General features: G+C 38.3%; 1 protein-coding gene and 1 pseudogene across 3 annotated transcripts in view; one reads left to right on the forward strand and one right to left on the reverse strand.

Annotated features, from left to right (window-relative positions):
* Nucleotides 1–22,152, forward strand: part of SBF2 (SET binding factor 2) — a 503,560-nt gene that overhangs the window by 38,234 nt on the left and 443,174 nt on the right. The window lies entirely within an intron of this gene.
* LOC123948088 lies at nucleotides 6,604–8,795 on the reverse strand (annotated as a pseudogene).

A 22,152-nucleotide genomic window follows, 5' to 3' on the forward strand; every position in this document is an offset into this window, starting at 1 on the left:
AGGCTTTAACCCACTGAGCCACTCAGGCGCCCCGATACAGATACATCTTAAAATAAGTATGAACTAGGGTGCATGGGTGGCACAGTGAAGTGTCTGCCTTTTGGTTTCTGCTCCGGTTTTGATCTTAGGGTTGTGGGATTGAGCATCACATCGGGCCCCTGTGCTCAGTGCAGAGTCTGCTTAAGATTTTCTCTGTCTTTCAGATGAATAAAGATTTATTTAAATCTTTTTAAAAAACTATGAGTTATTCTTAGGAAGTAAATAACTATTTGAATATATGAAGTTTATTTAATATGGTCCAGGCATTATTGGGGTTAAAAACACAGTGAATGATAATGAGATCACTTGTTTTTTGATTTGAAGTTGCTTGTTATTAAAAGTCCTCAGTAGAAGCTACTATGTATTTGTTCTCTTTGTATTTCTTGTTGTTTTAGTAGGTCTACAAATTGATTCCAGTTACAATAATCTTAGAATAAAAAAAAACTTATTATTTTATAAAATGGGTTTATTTTGTTGTCCTTTAAACGTTGTTATGTTTTGGACTCTTAAAATGTTGATGGTTTAGATAAGGTATATCTGGTATTGATATAACATTTTTACCCCGTTGTGGAAAAATCATTTCATTAGGATCAAAGATATTTTCTGAGTATTTGATATTATTATTTCTGCAAATTGTACAAAGGGTGAGAGATTCTCTGCAGTTAAGGCATTGTGGCTACAGTGTACTTGTAAATTTTTTTATTTATTTTAGGTTTTTATTTATTTTTGTACTAGTAATTTTCTAAAAAACAGTATTTATCAGATTTTTACACCCAGAAGTAAGATTTTCTTTTCTTCTTTCTCAGTTATGGTCTAAAGATAAGATTTTTTTTTCTTTATTTTTTTTAAATTTAAGTAATCTCTACCCCCAGTGTGTGGCTTGAACTCACAACTCTGACATGAAGAGCTACACCTTCTTCTCACTGAGCCAGCCAGGCACCCTTAAAGACAGCATGTTCTGAGTGAGAGGAAAAGAAGTACATGCAAATTAATAGTAATAGCTAACATTTATTCAGTGGTTGCTAGATATACAAACACATTACAAACATCTCATTTAATCATAGTTTACTGATGTGGAGATACTCTAATTATTTCCATTTTACAGATGGAAATTAGAGACTTTATGTAACTTGTCTAGAGTTTTGCATCTTATAGTGAAGGACCTGGGATTCAACCAAGCATTCTTTTTTTTTTTTTTAAAGATTTTATTTATTTATTTGACAGAGAAAAATCACAAGTAGGCAGAGCAGCAGGCAGAGAGAGAGGAGGAAGCAGGTTCCCCACTGAGCAGAGAGTCTGATGTGGGGCGTGATCCCAGGACTCTGGGATCGTGACCTGAGCCGAAGGCAGATGCTTAACTACAGAGCCACCCAGGTGCCCCTGTATTCTTTTAACACCTGAGTGGTGTAGCTTCATTTTAGTGAAATGAATTAGATTTTCCTTTTTTGAAGTTAAATGAGTTTGGTCCCAAGGAAAAGAGGGATGTTATAAAAGGTACAGAAAAGATGGAGAAATCCAAGGACTTGGTTTATAAGAGCTAGCACTAGCTCCCAAATGTAGGTGCATAGCCTGTCTGTTGCTTATCTCTGCAGGTCTTCTCTGTTCAACTCCCTCCCCCACCCAAGATTTTGTTTATTTATTTGACAGAGACAGAGAGAGCACAAGTAGGCAGAGTGACAGGCAGAGGGAAAGAGAGAAGCAGGCTCTCCACTGAGCAGGGAGCCCCATGTGGAACTCGATCCCAGGAGCCTGGGATCATGACCTGAGCCGAAGGCAGTTACTTAACCGACTGAGCCACGTAGGTGCCCCCAAGTCCCCCTTTTTCCTTGTTGGCTGATTCCTTTGTTCTCTAGGGTTTCCTGTTTCATTGTGACTTCCACTAGCTGTTCTACTGCCACTGTATGGCTCTGCTGGCCCCTCTGCTCTCTTCCATTTCTTGGGATAAATCATCTTGCCTTTTCTCACCTTTTTGAGGTAGACCACATAAGTGAATGGGTTGCTCTTTGAGTACTTTTTGAACAGCGGGAAAGTGACTTTATCCAAAACATGGCCATTGGCCCTCAGTGTGGCCATGACATTTTCACCAGAGGTGGGGTATGAGTCAGCAGGTGTCATAAGACTTACTGATTGACTAGTTTAGGTGAGTTATTTAAAAAAAAAAAAGTCATGTGAATTTTTTACCAGACAAATATTTTCTAAGGTGTGTTCCACAAAATAGTTCTAGGCAATGGCCTGTGAAGAATGGTAACTTTGGTGAAATATGTATGGAAAATTCTGCCTAATGTGTTTACTTCTTGGAGATTCATAGTGTGATTGTGAGAATCCCTGCAATATGAATGTTTGATGATCTCTTTTTAGAATAACATTTCCCACACTTATTTGGTCACAGAACTCCTAATATATGATAGATAATATCTCACTGAGCAGTGTTTTGGAAGTATTGCATTAGAGTAAGGTAGGAATTTTCTTTCTTTATTTTGGTTAGTGTTACAGAATGCTATTGGTAATTCTATTTAGCAGTCATTGACAGAAGACCAATGATTGTTAAAAATATGGGCTTTGGCCTACATAGATAGGATTTTAATTTCAGCACTACTATTTATCATATGCGATTTTACATAAGAACTTAATCTTGGGACACCTGGGTGATATATATGTAGACCACTGCATTAGTTGGTTAAGTATCTGTCTGGCTCAAGTTATGATCTCAGGGTCTTGGGATCACCACCCCACGTTGGGCTCCACATTCACTGGGGAGTCTGCTTCTCCCTTTCTTTCTGCCCCTCCCCCTGCTCATGCTCTCTCTGTCTCTCAAATAAATAAATACAATCTTTAAAAAAAAACTTAATCTTTACAGGTCTCAGTTTGCTAATCTGTGTTATTTCCTTTTGGGTGCTTAGTCCAGTATCTGACATAGTAAATACTTAGTAAGTTGCAACCTGTAAAACTACCTATGTTTCTATTAGAAGATGTTAGAGTATACCAGTTAGGGCAATCATTCTTCTATAATAGGAAATTATCTTATACCTGAATAATTTTATCTAGCATAATTCATGTGTTAGACTTCATATTAGTACAAGTATGGAATTAATGTGGGTTCAAAGGAGAATCTCAATTCAGAGAAAAGGTATTAATGGGTATTATTATTTTGATTATTATCAAAATAATATATTATATATTATATGTCTAATATATTAAATATATATTAAAATAAATTAATTTGATTATTATCAAAGAGGCTGTTAACTATTCTGCACTCAGGAGTAGAAAATACTGGGGTGGCAGAAGGTGGGTGTTGTTACCATTTGAGATCTGCTGTGTAGGAGTGTGTGTATAGGGGATGATGAGAGACCATGCCCTGGAGAGGGTGGCTAGATTTTTTTTTTTTTTAAAGATTTTATTTATTTATTTGAAAGAAATCACAAGTAGGCGGAGAGGCAGGCAGAGAGAGAGAGGAGGAAGCGGCTCCCTGCTGAGCAGAGAGCCCGATGCAGGGCTCGATTCCAGAATCCTGGGATCATGACCTGAGCCGAAGGCAGAGGCTTTAACCCACTGAGCCACCCAGGTGCCCCGAGGGTGGCTAGATTTTTAAGTCTGAATTTACCTAAAGAGGTTTTGGTTTATAAATCAAATGTATATCAATACACATAATGCTCCAAGTGTGAGGGAAAGCTGCAGCCCATTTCTGAAAACAACAAGCACAACAAAAACGGGCTTGCATCAGTTGTTACATTTTATATCATAAGTCCTTTCTACTTTGCCACAGTTAACCAGAACAAGATTGGCATCAGTGATATATATGTTGGCCATTAGCTTATAAATGAGCCTGACCTAAGAACTGTACAGCAGTTCTGTCTTACAAAATGGTGAATTCCCTCAATGTAGTCCTTTCCCTTAGGGAATTTGAATATGAACCAGAGAAAACAGCAGCTCAGGACAATAGAAACCATGTAGTAGAAAGAGTAGTCCTAGTGGAGAATAAAACATAGCCACTGTATCGTAGAGGCAGAATCAGGAAATAATTACAACAATGTTTAGAGTTCTTACTGGATACCAGTGGTTTCTTTTCTTACTTTCTTTCTTTTCTTTTTTTTTTTTTTTTTTTTTTAAGATTTTATTTATTTGAGAGGGCGCAAGCAAAGAGCCCAAGCAGGGGGAGTAGCAGAGGGAGTGGGAGAATCAGGCTCCCTGCTTGGGAGCCTGACCCAAGACCCTGAGATCATGACCCAAGCAGAAGGTAGACTGACTGACTGAGCCACCCAGGCACCCCTGGATATCAGTTTTATTTTATTCTGATTAGTGTTCCAGTTTTCAGTGAGGCCTAATTGTGGAGTCTTTTGAGCTTCTATACTACCCCACATATTCTTGCACTAAACTATGGTTATGAAGTAATTTAAATGAATCTGCATATAGTTCTAGCAATTGGAAAGAGCCCAAGTGGCTTAATACTACCACCTACATCCTTTAAGTAAAGCTTAATAATTCACTTAGTTGATGTAAATGGGATTAATTGTTTAGCCGGGTGGGAAGAACAGGGACTTTGCTTGTGGCATTATTTACCAGAGAATTTAATAGAGGTTGTGCATCCCTTTTTTGACATAGTTGCCCCAGTGTTAAAGTGAAGAGAGCCAGGTTTATGGCTCTGCTACCCATTAGCTATGTATGATCTTAGATAATTCTCTTAATTTCACAGGCCAGAGTTTTCTTTCTGTAATTTGAATTAGTCAAACTGGTTCTCCCCCAACTCCAGGAAAAACAGCTTTTTTTTTTTTTTTTTTTTTAAGATTTTATTTACTTATTTGACAGAGACAGACACAGCAAGAGAGGGAACACAGCAGGGGAGTGGGAGAGGAGAAACAGGCTTCCCGCTGAGCAAGGAGCTGATGCAGGGCTGGATCCCAGGACCCTGGGATCATGACCTGAGCTGAAGGCAAATGTTTAACTACTGAGCCACCCAGGTGCCCAGAAAAGCATTTTTTAACAAAATTGGTCATCGTTCACAGCATTTAGAAATAGTTACAGATAGCAATAAAACTGAAAAATGAGAGGAAATAATATCAATTTAACTAAACATTAAAATATTGATGCAGCTTAACTAGGAAAGTCTAATATTATTCAGCATTATTCTCTTTTGTTTATGGAAAAGGAGTGTTGGGATAATATATTTTCGTAGATGTGACATTAACTTGTCTGCGCTTGCTACAGTGTGTTTGTTTTTTCTCTCTTTTATTTATATTTCAAATATTTATAACCATTTCCTCTAAAGAATTTGACAAACAAGTAGATTTGTATTTTTATGCAGTGCTTTTCTAGACTTTTCATCCAGAGTCAACCTGATAAGGGGGCAAAAGACCAAATGTGCTTTTTTGGTAGTTGTTGGAGAATCTTGATCTATGAATTATCTTAAAAGTATTGATAAACTAAATTATACTATGATTCACTATTAGTAATATCTTAGGTCAATAGTAATTCTTACCTCTTGTGAGAAAAGTGCTCTTTAGCAAAACCAGTTACAGACTGCCCCCAAAGTAATCACTGTGCTCTTAATATTGATAGATTAATATTTAAGTATTGGTAGATTCTGTGATTTAGAGATTTGCTATAACTTTTTTTTCTCAATAGAATGAGGAACACAGTCAGAAACAAGAAGCTTTATTTTAAAGTTTTTTTTTAAGTTTTTTTTTTTTAAAGATTTTATTTATTGATTTGACAGAGAGAGAGAGAGAGCGAGCAGGGACACAAGCAGGGGGAGTGGGAGAGGGAAAGCAGGCTCTCTGCCGAACAGGAAGCCCAATGTGGGGCTCCATCCCAGGACTCTGGGATCATGACCTGAGCCGAAGGCAGATACTTAATGACTGAGCCACTGAGGCGCCCCCAAATAGAAGCTTTAAAAAAAGAAAAAAAAATTTTTTTTGACAATTTACGTTCTTTATTCTTCTGTGTATAATTACTTTGTAGAATCAGAAAACATCTGTTGCAAAGGTGTGTATAATCCAGTCTATATAGCAGGTCTCCATTCCTAAATGTTAAGGTGTAGTCTGGATTCCTGTTAAGAAGTGAGAAATTGGGACACCTGGGTGGTTCAGTTGGTTAAGTGGCTCCCTTGGGCTCCGGTCATGATCCCAAGGTCCTGGGATCAAGTCCTACATTGGGCTCCCATCTCAGTGGGGAGCCTGCTTCTACCTCTGCCTCCTGCTCCTTCTGCTTGTGCTTGCTGGCTCTTTCTCTCTCTGATAAATAAATAAATGAAATCTTTAAAAAAAAAAAAGTGAGAAATTTGGGGTGCCTGGGTGGCTCAGTAAGTTAAGCATCTGCCTCCAGCTCAAATCATGATCCTGGCATGCTGGGATGGAGTTCCCTCCTCAGCAAGGAGCCTACTTCTCCCTCTGTCTGCCACTCCCCCTGCTTGTGCACGCTCGCTCTCTCTGTGTGTCAAATAAATAATTAAAATCTTAAAAAAAAAAAAAAGAAAGAAAGAAACGGGAAATTCTTAGGCATGGCAAGGATGTGAGGAATCACTGACTTACCCCAAGACAAAATGGAATTGAGACCTGTTTGGAATCATCAACTGTGGTCTGACATAGATGTCTCTTAACATCATGTCACTTTAATTCATTTCAGTTTCAAAGGTTTCTGCCAAGGAAATTCTGGAATCTGGAGTTTTCCTTGAGGTTTCCAGTAGTGCAAACCCCGTTTCCTCTGCAATCTGTTTTCCTACTTCAAATTTTCTGAAATCCTATGGAGGTGAAATAACTTTTTCCAGTGTTTTCATTGATGCACATCAAATTCATAACATTTTAATTTGTCTTTAATGTTTGCTCCAATGTAAGCTTCAGAATCACCAGTGTACATTTTAATGTAATAACGAAGCACTGTAACAGAAAATATTGTTTAAAATTAAGGGCTTTGTGGATATAACAGCATTTTCAAATTTGCCTGTCAGACTGTGGATATACCCTATGGCAGAGTAGGTGGATGAGTTCTGAAGAATTAACACCAGTGCCTGATGGTGATAATCCAGTGCCTTGGCATACTTTTTAAACTTCTTGTGGACATGTCCCAAGTTGTTCAACAGAGGTTTCCATTTGTCATCTGTTACCTTGTTCCCAGTTGCTTTAATTTTTTTCCAGAGCATCAAGAAACCTTTGTTCTGTTTTCCTTTCTCCATTCTGAAATACAAGCATACCAACCTTGTGCATAACAAAAGGATGTTCTAGTGCAATGCTTAGTTTGTGCAAAGCTTACCACTTGGCCAAAGAATCTTTCAGCCAATTTTGAGTTATTGGTCAATCCCATATTATAATCCAGTGTAGAGCATTGGCAAATGACCCTTTCATTACCTCCACTTCTGTGAAGTAAGCAACCATGGCCTGGTCATGCTCACTGTCAGCTGCACACAAGTGCCTATATGCTACCCACACTGGCCTGTACAGCTTCTCAAATGTTGTTATTTCGCTGAGATACCTTCTGGCAAGTTCATATTTATGACCAAGCATGAGATAATAGCATCTCACTGCAAAACAAGACACAGGATTGCACACCAATTAATGAGAAAGACAAAAGTTCATTTGCTTTATTCAGTTCTACAAGTGTCCCTTGTATGTTCAGGTAAATAGTTTGCATGGAAAGAATCTTTCACCATTACTACAGAAGTAAGCTTGTAGCACTATTCATTCATTCATTCATTCATTCATCTACCCATCCATTGAGCATGCTGACTGTGTGGTGGGTGGGGGCGGGGGGAGAGGGAGAGATACAATTTTAAACAGGCTCCTTGCTATGGGGGAGCCCTGCGTGGGGCTCCGTCTCACAACACTGAGATCATGACCAAAATGGAAATTGAGTCAGATGTTTAACCGACTGAGCCACCCAGGTATCCAGTGTGTAGCACATTAAATAAAAGTTTTTAAAAAAGATTTTATTTATTTATTTGACAGAGATCACAAGCAGGCAGAGAGGCACGCGGGGCAGGCGGCGGTGGGCAGGGGAAGCAGGCTCTCTGCCAAGCAGAGAGCCTGATGTGGGGCTCTATCCCAGGACCCTGGGATCATGACCCGAGCCGAAGGCAGAGGCTTTAACCCACTGAGCCACCCAGGTGCCCCTGTAGCACATTTTAAAATCACAATTATAATAATGTCTTTTAGATAAAGACACTATCACATCCAGATTCTCTTGCAAACCATCTACATAATCAGGGAGTACAGCTTCACTAGGATTATTATACTTCTATAGTTTGTTCTCAAATAGGAAGCATAGCAATTCTTGTTCTTCAGTTCAGAGCATGTTAAGAGGTAGTGACTCAGGCAGTTCATTTTTTCCTTAGGCTGTCAACATGTAGTGTGACAGTAGAAGAGCAAATGCTTCAAAACAGTAGGCATGGAGTTTCAAAATGTAAGTATAGGTTGCTAGGGCAGGGTTATCCAGGGCATCAGAGATTTTCCCTGTTAGAGACAAATAGAACTTTTTCGAGGACCATGGCATTTTCCAGTCATTGGAGGGGTCTTTACAGCCACTTTTATCAGGTATTTCTCAGATAACCTTTCGTTGATTGGCTTCTCCTTATCAAGAATTTGTGACTGAAGTGTATGAGCTGCTCTGTGATACTGTGCTGTCAGATAAAGACACAGACAACCAATATATGTCCTGGAGTTCCTTGTGAGGGAGTGAAGCCTCTTTTCTGCACAGAATAGAGCACCTTGATACTGTTGCTGGTCCAGCTACTGGCCAGTACACTTCTGCAGCCGCTACAGATTCATGGCTCCGCAGCCGTGGCGTCCAGCTAAGCACATTCCAACTTGCCTTCCTTTCCACTGCCCACCAGGCCGGCCCTGAGCTTGTGTTGCCTTAAAAAAAAAAAAAAAAAAAAAAAAATTCTGAGCAGTTAAAATCACTGCCTTAAAGACTGAGCACTACTGTACTGATAGGGCTTACTTTGGATTTTATACAGTTCTTACCTCTATCTGTTGCATCCCCCCCAAAAAAGAAAAAAAAGACAAGTTTTCAGAAACAGAAGTTGTGGCTCTGTTTCTACTTACTTTTCCCATGATTCTTTAAACATTTTACAAAATCAAATTATATATTCGTATAGCTTAAAATCAAATAGTTCTCCGAAGCATATTAAAAAAACCCAGTGTTGTTCTCCACTACTCTGTCATCACCCCCTTTTGTTTTTCTCATCCCCAGAGGCAACTATGGAAACTTTCAAAGCTGATTCTTTTGATATTTACTGCTTGTAGCAGAGGCTGCTGGCTGTCCCCCTTCCTCAAAAATGGAACCTCTGGTTTTTAGCTGGGTACATTGCTACCTGGAATGTAGACATGCTGCGGTCTTCTTGTAGCTAGTTGTGGTATGACCAAGTACTGAACAGTTAGTCACCTGAGTTCTGGGAGGTGTTTTTAAGAGTAAGAAGCAGAGCCTTCATTAACCTTCTTTCCTGCTGGTTAAAAGGTGGAGGTTAGGGATACCTGGGTGGCTCAGTCAGTTAAAACACCTGCCTTCAGCTCAGGTCATGATCCCAGGGTCCTGGCATCAAGTCCTCTGTCCAGCTCCTTGCTTAGGGGGAGCCTGCTTCACCTTCTGCCTGCCACAGCCTCTGGTTGTGCTTTCTGTCTCTCTCTGAGAGAAATAAATGAGTAAAATCTTAAAAAAAAAAAAAAATGGTGGATGTTTGGGGCGCCTGGATGGCTCAGTGGGTTGGGCCTCTGCCTTTGGCTGGGGTCGTGGTCTCAGGGTCCTGGGATCAAGCCCCACATTGGGCTCTCTGCTCAGCAGGGAGCCTGCTTCCCACTCTCTCTCTGCCTGCCTCTCCGCCTACTTGTGATCGCTCTCTCTGGCAAATAAATAAATGAAATTTTAAAAAAATGGTGGATGTTATAGTTGGAATTTGAGCTGCCATCTTGGACTGGAAAGTACAAACTATTATGTTAAAGATTCGGAATGAAAGGATAATCATGCATTCTCCATACCAGTCCTAAAATTACTTCATTTATGTGGAAGAGAAAGAAAAATTCCATTTTAAGCTCTAGAGGTTTCTGGTCTCCTGCAGCCCAACCTAACACTAAGTAATATGCCTCCATGTCTGTAAAGAAATCCTACTACTATTTTTTTGATTAAAATATTTGACTATATTTCTTGATTTCTTGTCATGAAAATGGGGATTGACTTTAACCTAACCTATTACATTTGCCTGCTCGGACACACTTCCCATTCATCTAGCATCTTCCTGTTATCTTGTTACATTGTAGTTTTGGTGAAGTCAGTATTCAGTGCTTTCATTTTGACTGTGTAAATGAACTTAATAATAATCTTTTGTTGTTTGTTTGCTTAGTTTTCTATTATCATTAATTCAAACTCAACTAATTCTGCCTGTTATCGAAAATCACTCCACTAGCTTTATCTTCTTAAAGATCTCTCTCCTTGGGCCTTTTGAAATGCTTTAATCTGTATTGATTGCTTTGTATGATGGACCACTGATGTCCTGGAATTTATCTTCCCCCATCATTTTGAGGATTGCCTTTTTTTTTCTCTTCCTTGTGTTAGTCCTCTTTATTCTTGGATCTCACCTCTTTTTTTTTCCCCCTTAATTTTGTTGAAGTACATCTTCTAGTGGCATCTTGAGTAAGGGAGGGTCCATAGGGAGTAATATTACTGAGGCCTTGCATGCCTGAAATATTTTTTTCTTGATTGATAATTTGGATTAACTAGAAATAATTTTTCCTCAGAAGTTTGAAGTTATTGATCCATTTTTTTTTTAAATATTTCAAGATTGCAGAGGATCTAGTGCTACTTGGATTCCCAGTCTTTTATGCGGTGTTGTTTTCCCTCCCACAGAACTTTTGGGATCTTATGTATGTTCCTGTTTTTGAAACTTTGTGGCTTTTAGTGGGTCTTTTTGTATTCATTATTCTAGACCTACAGTAGGCTCTTCCAGACTGGTAGCTTGTGATTGTAAGTCCTTTCATTCCCACTGTTTCTCTTCTTTTTCTGGAAGCCTTCCTTGTTTTCATCTGTTTGGTTTTTTGTTTTTTAAGATTTTATTTATTTACTTGACAGAGAGAGAGGACAAGCAAGATAGAGAATATGAGCAGGGGGAGGGGCAGAGGGAGACAGAGAAGCAGATTCCCCGCTAAGTAGGAAGCCCCATGAAGGGCTTGATCCCAGGATACCCGCCCCCCCACCCCCCGCCCCGATCATGACTTGATCCAAAGGCAGATGCTTCACCAGTTGAGCCACCCAGGTGTCCCTGTGTTTTGTGTTTTTTGCTTTTTTTGCTGTTCTTATTCTTTTTACTGTTCTGTTAATTTCTTCTCTTTTTCTTCCATTTCCTATTCATTTCTACTGTCATTAAACATATTTCAACAGCTTTTTTGTCTCTTAATATTCCTTTTCATAGCATTTGGTTTTTTTTTTATGGTTGCAATATTTTCTCTTATGTCTAAAGATATTACTGATGTTAAAAAATGCTTTTGTTTCCTTGAATAAGTCTTTTTCTTCTAGATTCTCCCCCCACTTTTGTTTTAATCTTTCATGTTAGAAGCTTTCTTTAGCTTTCTCCTAATCTTGTAGTTAATTGTGAGGTTTTGGACTGTTGGGTTCACCATTGGTTAAAAATGGGTGATCATACTGGGATTGGGTTTGATAACTTCCCTTGTTTTTTATATTTTTACCTTTGGTTTGTCAGAGTTACCGGAGAAAGATCTTTTTTTTTTTTTTTTTTTTAAGATTTTACTTATTTGACAGAGAGAGACACAGAGAGAGAGGGAATACAAGCAGGGGGTATGGGAGAGGGAGAAGCAGTCTCCCCACCGAGCAGGGAGCCCGACCCGGCCCAGGACCGGGGGATCACGACTGGAGCCGAAGGAAGACGCCCAACGACCGAGCCACCCAGGCGCCACTGGAGAAAGATCTTTTTATTTCCTGCTGGGAGATACAGATTTAGTTGCCAGAATTTGGGAAGTGGGGTAGAGGAAGATTTGAGATTGCAGAATTCACTATGTAAACTTTTACATAACTCCCTCTCTTTTCAGTTTTGATATTCCTGCTCTCAAATGCTAAATATTCCCATAGGAGTACTTAGGAGAATACTCTTTTAAATTTTTTCCTGATAGTAAATCTCAACTCTTCTGGTGGGTTGGAGCAAGTACAGTCACTTATGTACATAGAGAGGGGAAGAGTATCTGAGGATCTAAATGCTACTTAACTAGGCGTTTAAACAGTTCTCACCTTTCGTTTCTAGAAGTATCTGGTACTGCCAACTGCAGAACTTGTTGAGAGTTCTGAAGTGTAAATCAGGTAGCTTCCTGTCATTCCTTAGCTTAGGATTCAGTTTCTGAGGTGAGCTGATTCAGCTAAATTTATGCAGCAGCCTTTCAACTTTGTGATTGCATTGCCAGTCATTATTTCTTTGCTAGCAACTCTCCTTTATTTTAAAGCTTTTGAAACAGAAAGAAATTCTAGTAATTTTGCTAGTAATTTTGCTTATTGACCATAATACCCAGTCAGGTTTCTGCAAAATCATTTTAAAATTTCAGAATTTCCTGGATATTACTTATTTTGCAAGGTTTGTTTGCTTCGTTAAAATGAGATGTCAGGGGCATCTGGGTGGCTGAGTTAGTTAAATATCTGCCTTTGGCTTAGGTCATGATCTCAGGGTCCTTGGATCCAGTCTTGCGTGGGGCTCTCTGCTAAGCAGGGAGTCTGCTTCTTCCTCTCCCTCTGCCTGCTGCTTCCCCTGCTTGTGCTCTTTCTTTCTGTCAAATAAAAAGTATATGTGCTGCCGAAGCGAGCACTCTTTCTGTCAAATAAATAAATAAAATCTTAAAAAATAAATAAAATGAGACATCAGCTCTTAAAAAGGTGTTTTGTTTTGTTTTTTTTCCTTTGTTTAGAACGTGAGCTGCGATGGGGGGAGGGACAGAGAGAGAAGGAGGGAAAGAATCCCAAGCAACCCCCATGGCCAGCTCAGAGCCTGACTTGGGACTTGATCTCATGACCTGAGTTGAGATCAGTAGTCAGATGCCCACCTGACTAAGCCACCCACACGTCTCTTGAAAAGGTGTTTTTAAAATTAAGATAATCTTTCTTGCAATAAGAAAACAACTGAAAAATGTGTACATATATCTACTTTGCTTTATTGGCTAGGGCTGATACTGTTTTTCTTCGTTTTCCATTATAGTCATAACAAAATGATGCTATGAATCTTTTCTTTGTAAGCTCTCAGCTCTACTTGTTGGTTAAGATAGGTAGATGTTGGTTAAGATAGGTAGATATTAAGCCAGAATAGAAAGGGGTTCTGGTAAAAATAAAAAATTTAGTAATAATTGTAAGGAAATGTGAGCCATTTTTTCCTTTAATCTGGCAAATATTTATTGATGCCTGTTATGTGCCAGTAATGCACAAAATGAACATGGCCCCTGCTCTTAAGTATGGAGTTTATAGTCAGTTTGAGAGACATTTAAAAAAAGCTTTCAGGGGGGAAAAAAAAAAAGCTTTCAGGGGCACCGGGGTGACTCAGTAGGTACAGCATTCAATTCTTGATTTTGTCTCAGGTGGTGATCTCAGGGTGGTGAGATCAAGCCCAATGTTGGGCATGGATCCTGCTTAATCTCTCTCTCCCTCTTCATCTGCAAGCTCCTCCCCCTCCTCCCCTCTCTCTCTTTCTTTAAAAAAAAAAAAAAAGGCCTTGAGTTAAGGTTGCCTACAATGTCAAACTATGTTAATGTTTACAAATACTACAAAACATTGTGCATCTTGGGTTGGCTGGGTTGCTCAGTCATTAAGCGTTTGCTTTCCCTTTGGGTCATGATCCCAGAATCCTGAGTTGGAGTCCTGTATCGGGCCCCCTGCTGGTCGGGGAAGCCTGCTTCTTCCTCTCCCACTCCCCCTGTTTGTATTCTCTCTCTGAGTCTCTCTCTGTTAAATAAATAAATAAATAAAATCTGTTGAGTTACGGACATTGGGGATGGTATGTGCTATGGTGAGTGCTGTGAAGTGTATAAACCTGGCGATTCACAGACATATACCCCTGGGGCTAAAATACATTATATGTTAATTAAAAATAAATAAAATCTAAAAAAAAAAACCCCAAAACAAAAAAATGTGCATCTCAAATTTTAATGTGGATATGAATTTACTGGAGATTTGTTACAAATGTAGATTGTCATTCAGTGAGAGGTGGGACCTGATATTCTCCATTTCTTTCTTTAAAAAAAAATTATCTTTTTTAGGTATAATTTATATATGGTAAAATTCACATATTTTAGGTATATAAGTCAATTTTCAACATGTATGTATGTATCTATATCTATCCAATTGTTAACCACTCTAAAAACAGCATTTTTAACAAGTTCCAGGTAATGCTAATGCTGTTTGGTTTGAGGACCACACTTCTGAATGTCAAGGCTATAATTATCAATTCAGACTTTAATCACTCAAACTGAGGTAGCTTAATGTTAAAAGAACTTTTGGGTTGAGTTTTACTTTAAAAGTGGTCATGACTATTATATATGTACATTCTTAAATTGTTTTGAATGGAAAAGGAAGCCTCATGAATTAAAAAGATACCAAAGTTAAGAGATAAAAATTGTCCTATTCTTGCCTCCTAGCTACACAATTTCCCTTGAAGAGCCATTTCTTACATATCGTTCCTTAGATATTCTGTCCAGAGAAAAGTAATTATGTATTTAAATTCTCCACCTACCTTCTCCTTATTTATACACATGGTTGCAGTTCTAAAGACCTTTTTCTTTGATGCTTTTTTATTTTTAAAATCGGATTTTATCTCTTATTTTGTAACTTTAAGAAAATTGAAGTAAAATTTATATGAAAAAAATTCATAGATCAAATATGTATTATTTAAATTTAACACCCAAATACACTCTTGTAATGTAAATCTCAAGACTTTGATGCTTAACTTAGACAGGCTTCTGGCATGCTCATTTTGATGTTTCTCTTTCTGTGATCATACTAGGATTTGATAACGCATTAAAGGAAAAAAACAAAGCATCAATGAACCATTGTTTTATTGCATATAGGACTCATAGGTGCTTTTGAGATATCATCAACTACTTCAAAAGAAATAGACTTTACTGGGGCGCCTGGGTGGCTCAGTGGGTTAAAGCCTCTGCCTTCGGCTCAGGTCATGATCCCAGGGTCCTGGGATCGAGCCCTGCGTCGGGCTCTCTGCTTAGCGGGGAGCCTGCTTCCTCCTCTCTCTCTCTGCCTGCCTCTCTGCCTACTTGTGATCTCTTTCTGTGAAATAAATAAATAAAATAAAAAAAAAAAAAGAAATAGACTTTACTTTTTAGAGCAGTTTGAGTTTCATAGCAAAATTGAAGGGAAAGTACAGAGTTCCCATGTACCCTTTACTCTTGCATGCACAATCTTCCCTATTAGCAACATTTTGTACCAGAGCAGGACATCTGTTATAGCTGATGAAACTAAATTAACATATCATAATTATCCAAAGTCCAAACAAAATACAGAACAGTTTCACTACCATAAAAATCCTCTGCATTCTGCCTGTTCATCTCTCCCTCTTTCTTAACCTCTGGTAGCCACTCTTCTTTTTTATTTGTCTCCATAGTTCTGCCTTTTCCATAATGTCATATAATTGATATTATGGTATATGTAGTACGTAGCCTTCTCAGATTGGTGTCTTTCACTTAGTAATATGTATTTAAGGTCCCTATATGTCTCTTCATGGCTTGATAGCTCATTTCTTTTTAGCTGTGAATAATATTTCATTGTCTGTATGTGCCATAGTTTATTAATCCATTTATCTACTGAAGGACATCTTAGTGGCTTCCACATTTTGGCAGTTATGAATCAAGCTACTCTAAACATCTGTATGCAGGTTTTTGTGTGGACATATGTTTTCAGCTCTTTTGAGTAAGTACCAAGGAGCACAGTTACTGGATTGTATAGGAAGAGTGTGTTTAGCTTTGTGAGAAACTGTCAAAGTGTCTTTCAAAGTGGCTGTACCATTTTGCATTCCCACCATCAACGAGTGAGAGTTCTTGTTGCTTTATATTCTTGTCAGCATTTGATGTCAGTGTTTGGATTTTGGCCATTCTAATAGATGTGTCATGGTATTTCATTGTTTTAATTTGCAGTGCCTAATAAAATAACATGCTGAACATTTTTTTAATATGCTTATTTGCCCTTTTTGCATATCATCTTTGGTGAAGTGTCTCTTCAGATTTTTTGCTCATTTAAAAATTATTGGGTTGTCCATTTTCTCAGTTTTGAGTTTTAAGAATTCTTTGTATATTTTGGGTAACAGTCCTTTATCAGATACGTTGCTTAAAGATATTTTTTCCCCAAGTCTATGGCTTGTCTTCTCATTCTCTTGAATTTGGCTCACTTTTTAGAAGGGGATTCTGAAAAGATTGGAAGTTAAAAGTTCTGATATAGAGGATATTTTATAATCTTACAGTTAAAGATAGGTCTCCAGATGAAAAATGTCACAAGTACTATTTATTCATTCAGAGTCACGTAAGACTTTTATTAGTTTTATGAAATAGCTATCAGTTAAATCAACCTGTGCATTATTCAGATTAGAAAAACTCTTCAGGGGCGCTTAGGTGGCTCAGTGGGTTAAAGCCTCTGCCTTCGGCTCAGGTCATGGTCCCAGGGTCCTGGGATCGAGCCCTGCATCGGGCTCTCTGCTCAGCGGGGAGCCTGCTTCTTCCTCTCTCTCTGCCTGCCTCTCTGTTTACTTGTGATCTCTGTCAAATAAATAAATAAAATCTTAAAAAAAAGAAAAACACTTCATATGCCCTCCATTGTCTCCTCTTTTTACCCCAAAAGATTTTATTTATTTACTTATTTATTTAAAGTAGGGTTTATACCCAGTGTAGAGCCCAGTGTGGGGGCCGAACTCATAACCCTGAGATCAAGACCCGAGTTGAGATCAAGAGTTGGACTTTCAACTGACTGAGCCACCAAGGCACCACTCAAGGATTTCATTTTATTTATTTATTTATAAGATTTTATTTATTTGAGAGAGAGCGAAAGTGAGAGAGATCACAGAGGGAGAGGAAGAAGCAGACTCCTGGCTGAGCAGAGAGCCCAATTCAGAGCCTGAAGTGAGGCTTGATCCCAGGACCCTGGCACCATGACCTGAGCCGAAGGCAGATGCTTAACCAACTTGGCCACCCAGGCATCCCTCAAGGATTTTATTTTTAAGTAATCTACACTCATTGTGGGGCTTGAACTTCTATCCATGAGATGAAGAGTTGCATGCTCTACCAACTGAGCCAGCCAGGTGTCCCCTGGCTACTTAATAAAATTCCTTCATTATCTTGTTGCAACCCATTTCCAATTTTTATTCTTACTGTTTTCACTTATAGAGATATATAAAGCACCCAAACTGAGCCATTTTTTATTTTCCACAGAGCTCAGATTCAGGGTCTTGTATGTTCTTTCTCCTCTCTATTCAGAATCTTCTATACTGGGGTGCCTGGATAGCTCAGTTGGTTAAGCAAGCATCTGACTTTGGTCAGGTCGCGATCTTGGGATGGAGCCCTACATTGGGCTCCCCTGCTTAGCAGGGAGCCTGCTTCTCCCTCTCCATCTGTAGCTCCCCCGCTTGCATGCTCTCTCTTTCTCTGAAATAAATAAATAAAATCTTAAAAAAAAAAAAAAAAAAAAAGAACCACCAAGGATTGATGTTGAATGCCTCCTACCAGCAGCTAGGAAGAGGCACGGTGAAATCAACACCTTGATTCTAGACTTTTAGTGTCCAGATTGTGAGAGAATAAATTTCTGTTGTTTTTGTTCTGTTTAAAAAAAAAAAAAAACCAAAAAACTAAAAACTAAAAATACACTTCTGTCCTTTAAGTCAAGTTCCACCTTTTTTGTGATACCTTGGGGGAAGACTGTGAATCTAACCTGAGAATCTAATACAAAATATGCAAAACTTACTCTGTGATGAATTTATTACAGCATTATTTATAGTGGCTAAATATTGAAGACAACCATAATCTTCAGCAACAGTGGAATCATTATAATGAAAAGTTATGTTGGAACATATAGACACATGGAAAGGTGATTATGGTATATTTGGGAAAAAATGCCAGATACCAGAATCATACATGCAAAGTAATTACAGTTCTGAAATAAAAAGAAATGAAAATAGATAAAAGGAGGAAGTATACCAAAATTAGTTGTGTTAGTGTGGTAGAATCACATGTGGTTTTTTCTCTCAATGTATAAATTTTATATAATACAAGTAAGATTAAATAATTATAAATTGTTATAGTAAATATTTGTGCATTTTATTTTACTGTTTAAAGGTTTGGTCAAAGCAGTGTTGGGAAAACCCCAAAATGAAGGACATAAAATGTTGAATATTGGGTAACTGCATTGAAAGGGTTCGCAGTGTTTTATAGTTAGCTATAAAAGAGTTATGTACTTTTAGTGAAAAAAAGAGCTGAGAGATATCTGAATGTGATGTTTTGATACGGTAGAATTGGTGAAATTTTAATCTTCTAGTGTCTCGCTCTTTGAAGAAAAGAAAACATTTTAAAAAATCATGAGGTATTTTCTGTGAGAAGAAGAGAAGGTAACATAAGGTGGGAGTGCTGATGAACGCAGATATTCAAAGGACATAGAAAAGGGAAGGACAGGGGCGCCTGGGTGGCTCAGGGAGTTTAGTGTCTGCCTTCAGCTCTCAGGTCCTGATCCCAGAGTCCTGGGATTGAGCCCCATGTCGGGCTCCCTGCTCAGTAAGGAGTCTGCTTCTCCCTCTCCTCCCTGCTCATGTTCTCTCTCAAATAAGTAAATAAAATCTTCAGGGGCAGGAGGAAAGGAAAAGGGAAGGACAGCCGTATAAACAGAGATAACTATAAAAGCAAAACACCAGAGTGTAAAAATAGTGTGGAGAAGGCCAAAGCTTGGAATGAAGCTTGTGACAAATGTTTAAGAACATAAAAAGCTTTTAAAATTGTTTTAGTAGCAGTAACAACAAAGAGAAAGAATAGTCCTGTTGTTTGGACTGTGGTGTTATATTAGTAAATTGTCAGAGTGAAAATAGGACTTTTCTAATCCCATTTGGCTTTGATCTTTTATTTCAAGGATAATTATCTTTTATATTTTATTTTTATTTGAGTGTAGTTGACATGCAGTGTTACATTAGTTTCAGGTATACAACATAGTGATTCAGCAAGTTTATAGGTTATACTATGCTCACCAGAAGTGTAGCTACCATCTGTTACCATGTAATACAATCACAATTGAGTATATTCCCTAAACTGTACTTTTATCGAGTGATTTACTAATTCTATAACTAGATGCCTCTACCTTCCTCTCCCATTCACTCATTTTGTCCATAACCCTACACCCCCCCACCCTTTCTTTTTAGCAGCCATCAGTTTGAAGGAGAATTATTTTTAGAATAGAGAGGACAAAAGGACTATTGTTCTTCTACAATTACTTATCAAATATATTTATTATGTTAGATCTCCATGTTTGTTGTAAATTTAAAAAGCAGATCTGTATGGGGAGAAAAACGCCACCCGTATTTATGCCAGTCAGATATAATAATAATTATTATTATTATTTAAAAAAAAAGATTTTATTTATTTATTTGACAGAGAGAGAGAGAGAGAGAGAGCAGGAACGCAAGCAGGGGGAGTGGGAGAGTCCTGAACAGGGAGTCAGATGAAGGGCGGACCCTGGGATCATGACCTGAGCTGAAGGCAGATGCTCAATGACTGAGCCACCCAGGTGCGCCAGATAGAATTATTATTGATATTTTGTTGTGTACCCTCTCAGAATCCCCTTGAGCATAATGTATACATGCAAAATATTTTTATAAAAAGGAGGTAAAACTGCTGCTCAGTAGTTTCTTTTTCTCAGAAGTTAATTTCCTCAGAAATATATTCTAAAGTTTTCCATGTCAGTAAATGTGGACTAAACTATCTTTTGACGAACTTTTATTAAATTATAGCATGCATACTACCCTCTATCCCTGAGTAGCCACTGATTTGCTTTCTGTTGCTGCAGATCACTTGTATTTTTAGAAATTTATATAAATATACTGCATGTGCTTTTTGGGGGGCTTCTTTCACTTAGCATAATTATTTTGAGATTCATCCCTGTGGCTGTATGTATTAAATAGTTTCGTTTTATTGCTGAGTTGTGTTCTTTTTTTTTTTTTTTAAGATTTTATTTATTTATTTATTTGACAGAGAGAGAGATCACAAGTAGGCAGAGAGGCAGGTGAGGGGGCGGTAAGCAGGCTCCCTGCTGAGCAGAAAGCTTGATGCAGGGCTCTATCTCAGGACCCTGAGACCATGACCTGAGCCGAAGGCAGAGACTTAACCCACTGAACCACCCAGGTACCCGCTGAATTGTGTTAGAATGCATGGATATATCTCAGGTTGTTGATCCATTGTTCTATTAAAGGACATTTAGGTTGTTTCCAGTTTTGGGCTGTTATGAATAAAGCTGCTAGGAACATTCTTGTATAAGGGTATCATGGGCATAAGCCATGGGTATTTCCTTCCTTCCTTCTTTCCTCTCTCTCTTTTTCTTTCTCTCTCTCTCTTTTCTTCTCCTCTCCTCTCCTTTTATTTTATTTTATTTCATTAGGCTCCATGCCCAGCATGGAGCCCAATGTGGGGCTTGAATTCACAATCTTGAAATCAAGACCTAGCTGAAATCAAGACTCAGACCTTAACTGAGCTGCCCCGGCATTCCTTGCAATCTGGATCCCCATGGAGGAATGTATGGTTGCTTTAAAAAAAAAAAAAAATCCTTCCTCTTATGCCTACTCATAATTTTTTAAAAAAGATTTTATTTATTTATTTGACAGAGAGAGAGAGATCACAAGTAGGTAGAGAGGCAGGCAGAGAGAGAGGGGGAAGCAGGGTCCCTGTCCAGCAGAGAGCCTGATGTGGGGCTTGATCCCAGGACCCTGAGATCATGAACTGAGCCGAAGGCCGAGGCTTAACCCACTGAGCCACCCAGGTGCCCCTGTGCCTACTCATATTTGATTGAGTATTGGATATTATAAATAGGAAAGTTATAGAAATAGCTTAAGGTTTAAGTATAAAGATTTATGCTTGCTTCTGACAGGTGACTAGGGGCATTAGTGATTCTGTATCACCGTAATCCAGTTTTTATTTTTTTTTTTTAATTTTAAAGATTTTACTTATTTGTCAGAGAGATAGAGCACAAGCAGCGGAAGCAGCAGGCAGAGGGAGAAGCAAACGCCCTCCTGAGCAGAGAGCCCAGTGCGGGGCTTGATTCCAGGACCTTGGGATCTTGACCTGAGCTGAAGGCAGATGCTTAACCGACTGAGCCACTCAGGTGCCCCTTAATCCAGTTTTTAAGTAGTGAGATGATTTGAAGCTAGGCTGTAATCCCAAAGATAGTTTATTTTAGGCTTTCTTGGGAGGAGCCCTTCAAGGTGTGGATTCCAAACACATGGTATTTAATGATAGGCCTTTTCTTAGTAGACTCTGGACTCTATTTTTTGTTCTTTATATTAAGTGCTTGTCAAAAACCTTGCTTATTTTCTAAATCTTTCGCTAGATTTGCATAGTTGCACTAGGAAAGGAGTGGCCCAAAATACAACTCATCTCTTGGTTTCCTCCTTCTTCTGAATCTGTTTCCAGTAATTCTTCTTTCAAGATGTCTTGGTGATTCTTTAATGCCTATAATCAGATGATTTTCATGTTTTGTTCAACTTTTCTAATTGTTTGCATTAGAAAAGTTAGTCTGAATTACTGAATTCATATGACTAGAAATAAAAGTCACACTGCTTAATTTGAATATTTTTTCAAATGTTCATGGTTATTTTTATTTCTTTTTTTGTACCTTTCTGGTCATATGAGGACCATACTTCTTGAAAAGGTTATTGATACTCACGTTGGATGGTGAATATCTAGATGTAGTTATGATTCAAGTTTCCTGTCATTGATTAATAAAATTTTAGGGTGTTGTCAGTGATCGTTCTAGAGTGTGGGCAGTGATGGTCACCAAAGAATTGTGAAAAAATGTTAGAAAGATAGTTGATATGTAAGTATTTTTGCAGTTTTCACAAAAGGCAAGAAGTTCATATAATTATATACTTGGTGTTAGTGATGGTCAGGGTTCTCAATGGCT

Source organism: Meles meles, chromosome 8 (genome assembly GCF_922984935.1).
Source record: "Meles meles chromosome 8, mMelMel3.1 paternal haplotype, whole genome shotgun sequence".
In the NCBI taxonomy this organism is placed as follows: Eukaryota; Metazoa; Chordata; class Mammalia; order Carnivora; family Mustelidae; genus Meles; species Meles meles.